Source organism: Phyllostomus hastatus, unplaced genomic scaffold, assembly GCF_019186645.2.
Source record: "Phyllostomus hastatus isolate PE091 unplaced genomic scaffold, TTU_PhHast_1.1 phas_contig_80, whole genome shotgun sequence".
NCBI classification, from domain to species: domain Eukaryota; kingdom Metazoa; phylum Chordata; class Mammalia; order Chiroptera; family Phyllostomidae; genus Phyllostomus; species Phyllostomus hastatus.
Window position 1 is genome coordinate 32,392,507 of NW_025333960.1, and position 12,009 is coordinate 32,404,515.

Sequence of the window (12,009 nt, forward strand, 5' to 3'; positions counted from 1 at the left end):
CATAGACAATGATGCCTTAGTCCCCTTCAAAGCAGGTACCTTGGGACCTCATGCAGTTCTAATTGCCATCACCTGCCCTGTCATATTTCCTGAATTTCATCAATGGTCTGAAATCTCTTCCATTTCAGAGGTGATTTTAGTTTTGGGAAAAGCCAGAAGTTGCAGGGCACCAAATCTGGACTTTAGTGGGCTGAATGATTTGGGTGATTTGATGTTTCACCAAAAAAAAACCTCCGCAAGTGACGTGTTACATGAGCGGGCATGTTATCCTGACAAAGCTGCCAATCACCAGTTGCCCATAGCCCCAACCTTCAGAATCATCCCAATAGTTCCCATGGAGGAATGTTGAAGCTTAATAAAATATGTATGTAGATTCTTTGCTCTTCTTGCTCAGTCATTTTGAATGTGATGACCACACAGTACACATGCTCACTTAGTGGTGTCTACTGCTCCCACTGACTAGTACAGTGAAGCTGTCATTGTTCATATATGTGCATTCCAGCCACTCTCCCTAGCTGTCAGGTTACATCAATGTCATGTCAATGTCATTCTAATTATATTAACAATGATTGGATTTTTTTCCAGACAGACCTCATATCATTCCACTTCCTCATATGTTAACTTAGGAAGCAGTTGAGCGTGTGATCAAAGGGATACAAATATGACACAAATATGTTTACTGCAACACTATGTAAAACTGAAAAATAAAAGAGGAGTGCCACCTTGCTTATCAATCTGATAAAGGATAAACATTTGACATTATTTTCATAACAATGCAGTATATGAGTGATCTGGATCACAGGTGGAAAATAAAAGGCCCTGCACCTTGTTTTATTCAACCAGGCACCTTGTTTCTACCTGGTGACAGCACTGAGATCCTTGCCCCTAGTTAAGGAGTTTATACAGTCCTAAAATTACATTCAGCCCTTTGAAGGCAACTGCAAGGTTGATATGGCCCCCCATGAAAATGAGTTTGACACCCCTGATATAGATCAACTCGTATCAATATGAGTAAATCTAAAGCACATACTATTAAGTAAAATTAATTTTAATGTATATAAACTTTTAAACCAATGAACCAGTACAATAATATGGAAATATTTATATGAAAGAAGATTATAAAAGCAAGTATGATAGATATAGATATAGATGTATTAGCTTCAATATAGTGATTAGCCTTGAGAATGGCAAAAGAATGGGAAAGGTAGGTCTCTGGGCATGTTTTTTTCCCATTAAAATTAAAAAGGGGAATTTTATTTTTGACCTTAAAACTCATGTTCTTTTACATGTACCACCATGAAGAGTTCAACAATGATGACTTTGCTTTTCTTCTGTTTTCCTTATCGTGAAGAATGGTCTTCAGAATGATCAGTAAGCATGGACACCATGGAGATTTTTCAGAATTACACAGTAAAGTGCTGGATCATGGATTTCTTTATCTGAGGCAAGGATTATTCTAGAGCTTCTATGTTAAGAGATTGTATTTGGGACCTATTTGAATAGGTACCACATGTAACAGGGGACTCACCATCCACATAAACATGCTCAGTCTTGAATAGTTTATTAGAAAAATATTTTGCTGGGAGATGTAACTTGTATTCTCTATGTTTGGATTCTCATCATACTTTCTGAAAAAAAAAAAAAAACAGGTGAAGTATTACATATGACAGCTCTTCTGATATTTGAAGTTATGCCCCCTTGGGTTTTCTTCAGCCTGCTTTGCAGCAGCCCATACACCTTCTTGCAGACTCCTCACTGTCCCCTGTCTTGTACCAACTCTCATTTGTTATGAGCATTTTCTAGAAGAGGGAAAGGAGCCCTGTGCAAAGGGGTATATGACACTAACTTCTGTCAGTCAGTCCCTTCCTACACTTTACTATCTAAAGCAATGTCTCCGGCTGAGCAAGTTTGTGTTTTGGCTCTGATACTTTTTCATCCATCATGTTATTACAAAATGACATAGCAGTGGGTGGTGATGGGAGATCTTTGGAGAAAAGCTTTAGCCATTGCCATCCTATTGTGCATACAAACAGCCTATATCCCTCCATACATATTTATACAGGCAGGAGACTTGGGTGATTTTTTTCTTATCATGAATAATTTTAACACTACAGACATTTCACTTTGAATCAACAACTAGTTTCAGAGGAATGTTATTGCAGCCAAAGAAAGTTTCTGACTAAAATTAGTTACTTTTCATATTTAACAAACTACTGCCTGCCGCATTTCCTGTGATCTCGGCTTTCATCTTCCTCTCATATGGTCACATGTAACAATGACTCCTTCACTTCCATGTCTATTTTCTTCTTGGCTTCTCTAAGTGTAAAACGTGTAGCTCCTCCGCCAAATGACTTTCCGAGGCTGTGCCTAGGAGATGCCAGCCCAGCTCATGCTCACACTCTTGCTCATATTATCCTCAGACTTCAGTGGCTATGGGTTCCTTTGCCCATTACTGCATCTAAGAAAGGGCACGTGAGCTTGACATAAAAACAAAGAAATGAAAACACTGTGAGGACAAGAATTTAAACAACATGTCTGGGTACAGCTTCAGGCAGAAAATGTGTTGGTTATTTTCAAGAATTATATCTCATTTAATCTTTATAACATTCTGTGTGGTAGTAATGATTTTTTATATTCACAGGTGAAACGTTTAGGCAACTTGCTCACAGTTTACCGATAAATCCTCTACCATGATTACCTCATTTGATCCCATGGAAGGTAGGCCGCTGTCTTAGTCAGCTTGGTTGCTATAATAACATGTCATAAACTGGGTGGCTTAAATAACATACATTGGATTCTCACAGTTCTGGAGGCTGAGAAGTTCAAGATCAAGGTGACAGCAGATTTAGCTCTTGGTGAGGGCCGTCTTCCCGACATGCAGATGGCTGCCTTTTGCTATATCTTCACATAGTAGAGAGAAAGCTCTGGTGTCTCTTGTTCTTTTTAAAAGGGTACGAATCTCATCACTGGGTTTCCACTCTCATGACCTCCTCTAAACCTTAGGACCCCAGTGTCATCACATTAGGGGTTAGGTCTTCAGCATTTGAATTTGGAGAAGACACAAACCTTCCATCTAAAACAACCATATTCTGCTCATTTTAGGTCCAGTTGTGTCTGTGCCTCTCTGACTGTCTCTGACTATTGGGGGCTTGATACTTACAGTGACAGGAACTGTCCTCGTTTGCATGAATAGCCTGCTACAGGCTGAAAATGTAAAGAATAAACACTGGGCTAACAGAAATGATGGCATCCTGATTTACAAATGAGCTTTTTGGTGACTCTGGTTGGTGGGTGAGAGAGGCAGATCGAGAATTTTACTAAGGAAACTTCTTTCAGACTCCAGTTCTTCCTCCTCTCCCTTCTTATCCAGCTCCAGAACTCTTGTGTTCTCAGCAATAGATGGTCCTTCATTAACATTTTCCATTCACGTTTTTAATGTTTAGACAGTATGGGGTACAGGGTTTAAAACATGGGCCCTGGGATCTAAGATTTTGGTCTCAAATTCCAGCTTTACCACATACTAAGTCCATAACTCTGCACATCGCCTTATCTCAGACCTTACTTTCCCTGTCTGTTAATTGGGAATACTAATAGCATCTATTTCAGGTAATTGTGGGGAGCATAAGATATGTAAAGCTGTTAATTTAGTTGGAAATGTTAATTTACTCTGAATGGAGGTTACAGTTTGAGCTTGCCCATTGAATATAAGATTCTTTCTGCTGCCATTCACATGGTTCTTACCATAAATATTTGACATTTTATAGCATCTCATTTTATTTACATGTTAAGCAATAGGCAAGTTTTCCATAAAATTTTGTACTATTGAAATGCATCCTACATCTCTAGAGGGTGATGCTAGTTATGGTAAATTTATAGACTACCTGGAAATAACAATCAGAAATACTGAAATACTGATCTGGCACCATATTTTTGCTTTCTTAACCTCTTCGTTTGTGCAAAAGGAAACTTTATTTTACAGAACTTGGGAGTAGGCAAATAAACAAACTGACAAAAACCCTGTTATTTTCAGGACCTCAATTTTTTCATCTGCTCTTGAGGGAGTTGAATTAGAACCTTAGTGGATAATACCTAAAATTTCTCCTGCTTTAGATTCAAGTCTCTATGGCTATGATTATGTTTTGCATCTAATTCAGATAAACAAACAAAAAAATCTTAATTTCATTGTCATTAAAAAAGGAATTCTAGAAGGCATATATGATTAATTGAGTTAATTTAAAATGCTTTTAGAAACAAAAGTTGAGAAGCGTTTCATTTCAGATGTGTGATTTACACTGTAAATCATGGTTTCTAGTGAATTTTGATGCCAACACCATGTCCTTGGATCAGTTTCACAGAAGCATGTGAGAATGCTGATGCGTGGGAGCAAATGAGTTTCCTGCTGGGTGATGGTGCGCATGGAAGAGACTGATCCCTGGGTATGCTTGGAGATTTTTCCATAGAGCCAACCGCTCCAGGGTCAGTGGGGATAGCTGGAGAAGAATGCAAGAGTTCTGACCGTTACTGGAACCATGAGGGTTTATGCAGTGTTGACCTCCTTAAAGTCTATTTTTTTAATCTATATGCTTGTCTCTTCAGCTGTGCCATTTTTCTTAACTTATGTACCTACTTAATTCTAATTTATAATATAAAAATAGAAAATAATTTCTTCTACTCTGCTATTGCACAAGGTACTTTCCTGTCCCTTCTCTCACCACCAAAGTTCTTGCATGCCTTGCAGCACTGGGATTTACTGATGAAGGGGCAACCATTTATTCTCCCTATCATGTCATTGTTAGAACAACACACACACTAGGAACTTTTTCCCCATCATCATCTATTGAAAAGACAACTATGTGTCTGTTATCTCACTCACCCTTTCCCAGGGGAGTGAAAAAAGAAACCCAGACGTCTACTGAACATCAAGCACTTAATGTATTAATTAATACATTAAGGTGTTGCTCACCTTAACTCCTTGCCTTGGGTGAGCATGAACAGAGTGGAGGGATGAAGTCAATTTGCTCCATAGTTTCACTAAAAGGACCCCAAAGTCTGGACTTGAAACTGAGTGGGGAATTGGAGGAGTACTCAGCCAAATATTCCAAAATCTCTATGCAGTGGCTATGAACTACCTGTATTTTTCAGACTATAAGATGCACTATTTTTCCCCCAAATTTGGGAGGAATAATGGCTGTTAATGCTGCTGTTGAGTTCTGTTTACACTTACATTGGTGAAATATTATGTTATTTATGTTATGAAATATTTTACCACATTTTTTTGCTTCAAAATTTTTTTTCTCACTTTCTTCCTCTAAAACCTGGGTATGCCTTGTGGTCTGAAAAATATGGTACATTAAAATTTAGCAAACTGTGCTCTTTCAAGAGTTTTATGGTTGAATAAGCAAACTATCATGCCTCAAACACATTCAGTGCTTTCCTTGTATTTTGCTTTTACTTCTCCTTATAGTATTCCCCTTCTAATACTGATTTCTTAGACCTTATCTTTTATTACAGAATTATCACTTTTAGTCTGTATCTTAATTTGCATAACTGTTCCTACCTTTTCTTACTCCCTTCCTCCCCCTACCTTTTTCCCCCCAGTGCTTCTTGAATATAGGGACCACAATTTCTTCACTTTTTATCCTAGAAAATGCCTGACTTATTCCATTATATGCAGTGAAAACTCACTGCTCACTACTTAATTGTTAACTGTGGTAATGAAACTTTAATGCATGAGAGTTCATGGCAGCCTATAGTCATGGCAAGCAGAGAAGATGTGGGTGAATAAATACTCTATTGCTGCCTTTTTGAAGACCAGGCAGCCCAGGTTTGGGAGATCTGTCTCATTTTGCCTGATCAACTTTTCTGCAAGTATATAACCACATCTGATCAATTTTAGGAGTACCAGGGTGGGACATAATCCACAGGAGAAATGAGAAGTTTGTAATAAATCAAAAAAATCTCGAGGACCATGCCATGCTGCCATATTAACATATTTCTCACATTCAGGGGTAAGGCAGTGCTCTAGTCAGAAAAATTCTTCTAGTGTAAGTTTCCTACTTTCTGTACTCTCTTTTTCATCTCATCATTTTCTCTCCATTGTCCTGATGCTTTGATTCCCCACATTGATCCTTGTATATCATTGTCTTCCACTGTAATGGATCTCTTGGGTTATGCTTCCTAAGGATTCTGGTCCACTCTAAAACATCCTTAAAACTCTCACCTCTTGAAATTGTTCTTATCTGGAGAGCATTTTCATTTCAAGATAATATACTATGTGTATGCTGCAGAACTTTTTTCTCAAGCTGCATTTATAGAAATAGTAGAAAAGATTAATAGAGTGAAAAGTAAATCCAAAACACTAAAATTGGTATAGTAACCTTAGAGGAGTGAAAACCATTTGGCATTTTGAAAGGAAAGAAGCAGATGGGACTAAAGGAGAGCTGCAGCCCTGGACCAGCAGGGGAGGAATCTCTGTAGGAAACATAGAGTGAGTTTCCCCTGAGTGGTGGAGCTTTGAGCAAAAAGGGCCAGAGCAGCAAGCAGTGTGATGAGTTGAGGTGCCAGAGCCAGAGCAGTCAGACACGTTGGTCACTGATCACTCCCACCGCTGTTTGAGTGGTAAGTGGCTCAGTGCCTGCAAGAGGCAATATGCTGTCTAGATTCTTTGATGATGGAGCAGCTGTCCAGGTGCTAGACATGTTTTGTGGGAAATAAAGGACTCCAAAACAATTACTGTTGAGTTTAGTCTATTCTTGTCTTTTCAGAATATCTCTGAATACACTGCAGAATACAAGGCAAAGCAAGACCTCTGAACCATATTCCCAAGGAGGCAGACTGATCTAAAGATGTAGAAAATATCGGGTTGGCTGAAAATTTCATTTGTTTTTTACTGTAAGATGACTGTAGTAGCACTGAATTGTCTTTAACTTCATTTTAAATAAGTTTGTTAGATTGTATTGTGACAGCTGTCATATTAGCATGCATTTAAAAAAACTTATCAAAATGGGTGAATTTTTGTGCAGCCATTTTAATGTTGAAGATGGAAGAAAATAAGCAACATTTCAGCATATTATGCTTTATTATTTTAAGAAGGGTAAAAATGCAACAGTTATGCAAAAAAATTATTTGTGCAGTGTGTGGAGAATGTGCTGTGACTGATCCAATGTGTCAAAAGTGGTTTGTGAAGTTTTGTGCTAGAGATTTCTTACTGGATGATGCTCCACAGTTGGGTAGACCAGTTGAAGTTGATAGCAATCAAATCAAAACATTAACTGGGAACAATCAGTGTTATACCATATGGGAGGTAGCCAACATACACAAAATATCTTAATCAATAAAGTCATTGATGAAAATGAAAAATGTTTCTTTTGTTTTATGGAACAAACTAAATGAACTTTTTGGCCAACCCAATAGATGAACAGGGTATCATGACTACAAAGACAGTGACAAAATCAAGGCTTACTACAATTAGTGTAAACATGACAACATACTTCTGCAAATGAAATAGGTTATAGCTAAGGAAAAAACTGATGAATGCTAGACTCAATATTCCAGCAGATGTAAGGGATAATATTTTATCTTAAAATATGGGATCAAAAATTAAACTAATAAGAGAGCTTGAATATAAAAATATTATTGATAAAAACCAAAACAATAAAAAATAAATATTCAGTCTGTTGTGATATTAAAAATGGGCACAGAAAGCAAGAAAATTGATAGTATGGAAGGTCTTGTCTAGTAATTGTTCAAGTAAGTGTCAAATACGGTTAAAGAGTTGAAAAGTGTGAAATAAGTGTCAAGAGCTTTGAAGGAACCATTATTATTAGGCTAGGCCATATGGGCCAGTTGTTCTTTACTATCTTTTATTTAAACTTATTGTTGATCTTTGAAAAAGGTGCGGGTCAGGGACACTGACCCCTGTGCAGCGAGAAAATATAGCATGTAACTACAGTTGACTCTGCATCAGCAGATTTTCAACCACAGATTGAAAATATATGTGTTTATATAGATTATATATTTTAAAATATATTTAAATGACAAAGTAATACAATATCACTGGACCAAGAACCAAAAGCAGAAAATTACCCAGTTATTTGGATCACCATTTTCCACTGGAGAATATGTTTGCCAATTTCAGAAGGAGCAGCAGAGAGTCGGAGAAGTGCTTTTGACATTCATGGGATGCTACATGATCAAAACACTAACAGTTGGCATGCAAAGCTTACCATGGGTAGAATCCCTGGTAAAGTCCCAGTGCATTAAATTATCCATGAAACAGACCTCCACAAAATCTGAAGGGCTGAAATCATATACAATATGTTCTCTGTCATAATAAAATTAAGCTGGAAGTACGACATCAAAGAGATAATTAGGTATATTTAGAAATTAAAATATATACATTGAAAAGTCCAAAAGAAATAAATGAGTAACTCAGAATGAATTCCGAGAATTATTTGGAACTGTATTGTAGTAAAAAATAGTCAATATCAGAACTTGCAGGATGTAGCTCGTCAGTGATCAAGGGAAATTTTATAGAGTCAAATACACAGATTTTTAAGATTTATTTTTCCTCTATTGAGATGTAATTGACATAAAGCATTGTATAAGTTTAAGATGGACAATGTATTGATTTGATACACTTACATTTTACAAAATTATTACTACCACAGACTTATAACCTTTGTCACATCACATAATTACCTTTTGTTTGGTGTGGTGAGAACATTTAAGATAAATTTCTTAACAACTTTCAAGGCTCTAATACAGTATGATTAATTGTACTTATCACAGTGTACATTAGCTCCCCCAAGCCTACTCATTTTACATTGAAAGTTCATACTCTTGACCAATATCTCCCCATTCCTCCAACCTCTGGTGACTCCCATCCCACTCCCTGTATCTGTGAGTTTGACTTTTCTGATTCCGTGTATGAATGACACCATACAGTATTTGTCTTTCTCTGTCTGACTTATTTCACTCAGCATAATACTCTCAAGATCTATCCACATTATTTTTCTTCTTTCTCATGGCTAAGTAATATTCTACTGTGTGTGTGACATCTTTTCCCATTCATCTGTTGATGGACATGTAGGTCGTTTCCATGTGCTGGCTATGCTGAATAATGCTGTGATAAACATAGGAATGTAGCTATCTCTTTGATGTCCTGATTTCATTCCTTTACAGTATATGTCCAGAAGTGGGATTGCTGGATCATATGGTCATTCTAGTATTGGAGTAACTTCCATACTGGAGGAGATATCTTACCTGTGGTTTTGATTTACATTTCACTGATAATTAGTGATGTTGAGCAATATTATTGAATAAGCTAAAAAAGTAGATAAATCTATAGTTCATGTATCAGAATTAAGAAATGAATTTTGCAAAGTTGCTGGATGCAAGGCTAATATACAAAATGCAATTGCATTTCTACATGCTGAACAATAAATAGATAATCAAATTAAAAATAAGTATACCATTTTTAATAACTTTAAGATAATAAGTGGCTAGAAAGAAATCTAACAAAAATGCAAGGTTTCTACATATAAAACTACAAAACATTACCAAGAAAAATTAAAGAGACCAGAGATAAATTGAGAGATCATTCTTCATCATGGACTGGAACTTATAAATATTTCCCAAATTAGTCCTGACATTCAAAGCAATCACAATAAATATTTCATAGATTTTGAAGAGAGCTTGAGCATCTGATTGTAAAACATATGTGGAAATTCAAAGGGCCAAGAAGCACCAGGTAGTCCTGAAAAATGAAAGGCAATTTGGGAGGGCTTAAATTTAGCTAACTGTACAATACAGTATACAAATGATATATTATAGAATTGTACACCTTAAACCTATATAATTTTATTGACCAATGTAACCCCAATAAATTCACTTTTCAAAAAAGTGTCTAAGTAAAGTTAATTTAAATATTGTATTTATTTATTTTATTTTTAGAGAGGGGAGGAAGGGAGAAAGAGAGAGAGAAACATCAATGTGCGGTTGCTGGGGGTCATGGCCTGCAACCCAGGCATGTACCCTGACTGGGAATCGAACCTGCAACACTTTGGTTCGCAGCCCACGCTCAATACACTGAGCTACGCCAGCCAGGGAAAGTAAAGTTAATTTAGATGTGGGTGTGATTGGTCCCAGCTACCCTAAACTATGAAGTAGTATATGGACCTGGAGTATCAAGATATTATATAAGTTATGAAGCTGTTCGACACATATAAAGAAAGCCCTTAACTCACTATTTTATATGTACAATTAGTCATGGTAATTTACTATCTTTAGAGTTGAGATTTGTGGTCAAGTCTGTATAATCCCAAAAGCCAAAGGTGGGTAATTTCTGGATATCTATGGCAGCTTTTTCAAAATCCTGATGTCCTGGCATTTGTCATTATGAGGGTTTTTTTTTAATTTATTTTTGAGTTTTAGAAAGAGAGAGGAAATGTGAGAAGGAGAGGAGAGATAGAGAAAGAAAGATAGATAGATAGATAGTTAGATAGATAGATAGATTTGTCGTTCTACTTATTTGTTGATTCTTACATGTGCCCTGACCAAAGTTTGAACCCACAACCAACATTGGTATATCAGGACAACACTCTAACCAAATGAGCTACCCAGCCAGGGCCATGTCATCATGAGTTCTGAGACATGTTAATAACCTAAGTAAAGTACTAAAACTTGTTAAACTTAAAGCAAAATGAAGGTCACTCATGTATCTCAATTTATGATGACATATTCACTAATTTGCCCCAGGGTTTTTTTTTTTTGGAGTGAGAGTTTTATAACAGAAATAAACCTAGAATTGCACTTCTTCAAGAGGGAATACAAAAAGATGGAAAATGGAAGGATAACACAATGGATGTATTTGAATGAATAACAGATATATGCCTGTTTATTGTTGCATGGAGGTACTCAGAGCTCATGTCTTCCTTCTTTTTCTTATCTTTTCCACTCAGAATATATACATAAGTGCATTTGATTTCTGGCCTATTTTCTAACTTGCATTTTATATAAGTCAATAGATGCAAACAATTGGGAAAAGAACAATGCAAGCACATTTGTTTAGCATATTGACAAATACTTCTTAATTTGAAGTATCAAAATACTCTGGACTTTTATTTTGTTTGTGACTCAAAAAAACCAATGACTTATTCCTAAAAATCTAGATAAAGGCTATCTAGAAACACGGTGCCTACAACTCCAGAGAATTATGGCAAGGTAATGCTAATTTTTTTCCATCAGGATCCTCATATCGTGTTGGTAATATCTCACTGCATTAACATATTAGCAGTATCCCATTGCATTGTATTAATATTCATATCATCAGAATTTATTGTTGCTTATACAGTGTTAAAGTCATATTGCATTAGTGACTTTCATATCGGATTAGTGAAAGTGGATCCTAATAAGACTTTCATATTCAATTACTAAGGTAACAGTTTTGTCTCTCCAAGTCACTTCTAACTCGAGCCCAGAGTACAAATTGATGAATGCAGTAATAAAGCAATCTTTCTGGCTGAAGATGGATAGTGCCTGGTACCAAAGGGGTTGTGAAAATAGGACTTGAATAAAGGGACCCCAACTGACAGGAGAAAAGGTCTACCCTTTGCCTATTTGGCTGTACCTTTGAGACAAAGATGTCATAAATTTTAAAAGCCAGAAATACAAATATTTGTCTTGCTACTTTACACCCCCCATCATCCAGTTCCAGTCCAATAATTTGGGCACCAAAAATAAGGAAGTAAATAAACAAATGAGAGAAACAGAGAGACAGACAAACTGACAAGCGTAGATAAAAACTGCTCATGAAAGTGGTGACTTCCATTCCTAGTAACTTATTCCAGAAATTATTTGAATTTACAGGACTTTTAAGTGGCATTTGGATGGGTAAATGAGATATGTGGGACCTATAAATGATTTCAGGGACTCCTCAAATAATGCTGTGTAATTATTTAAATAATGAGATTAAACTTAATCGTGATGCCTATTGCAGGCTATAGAAGA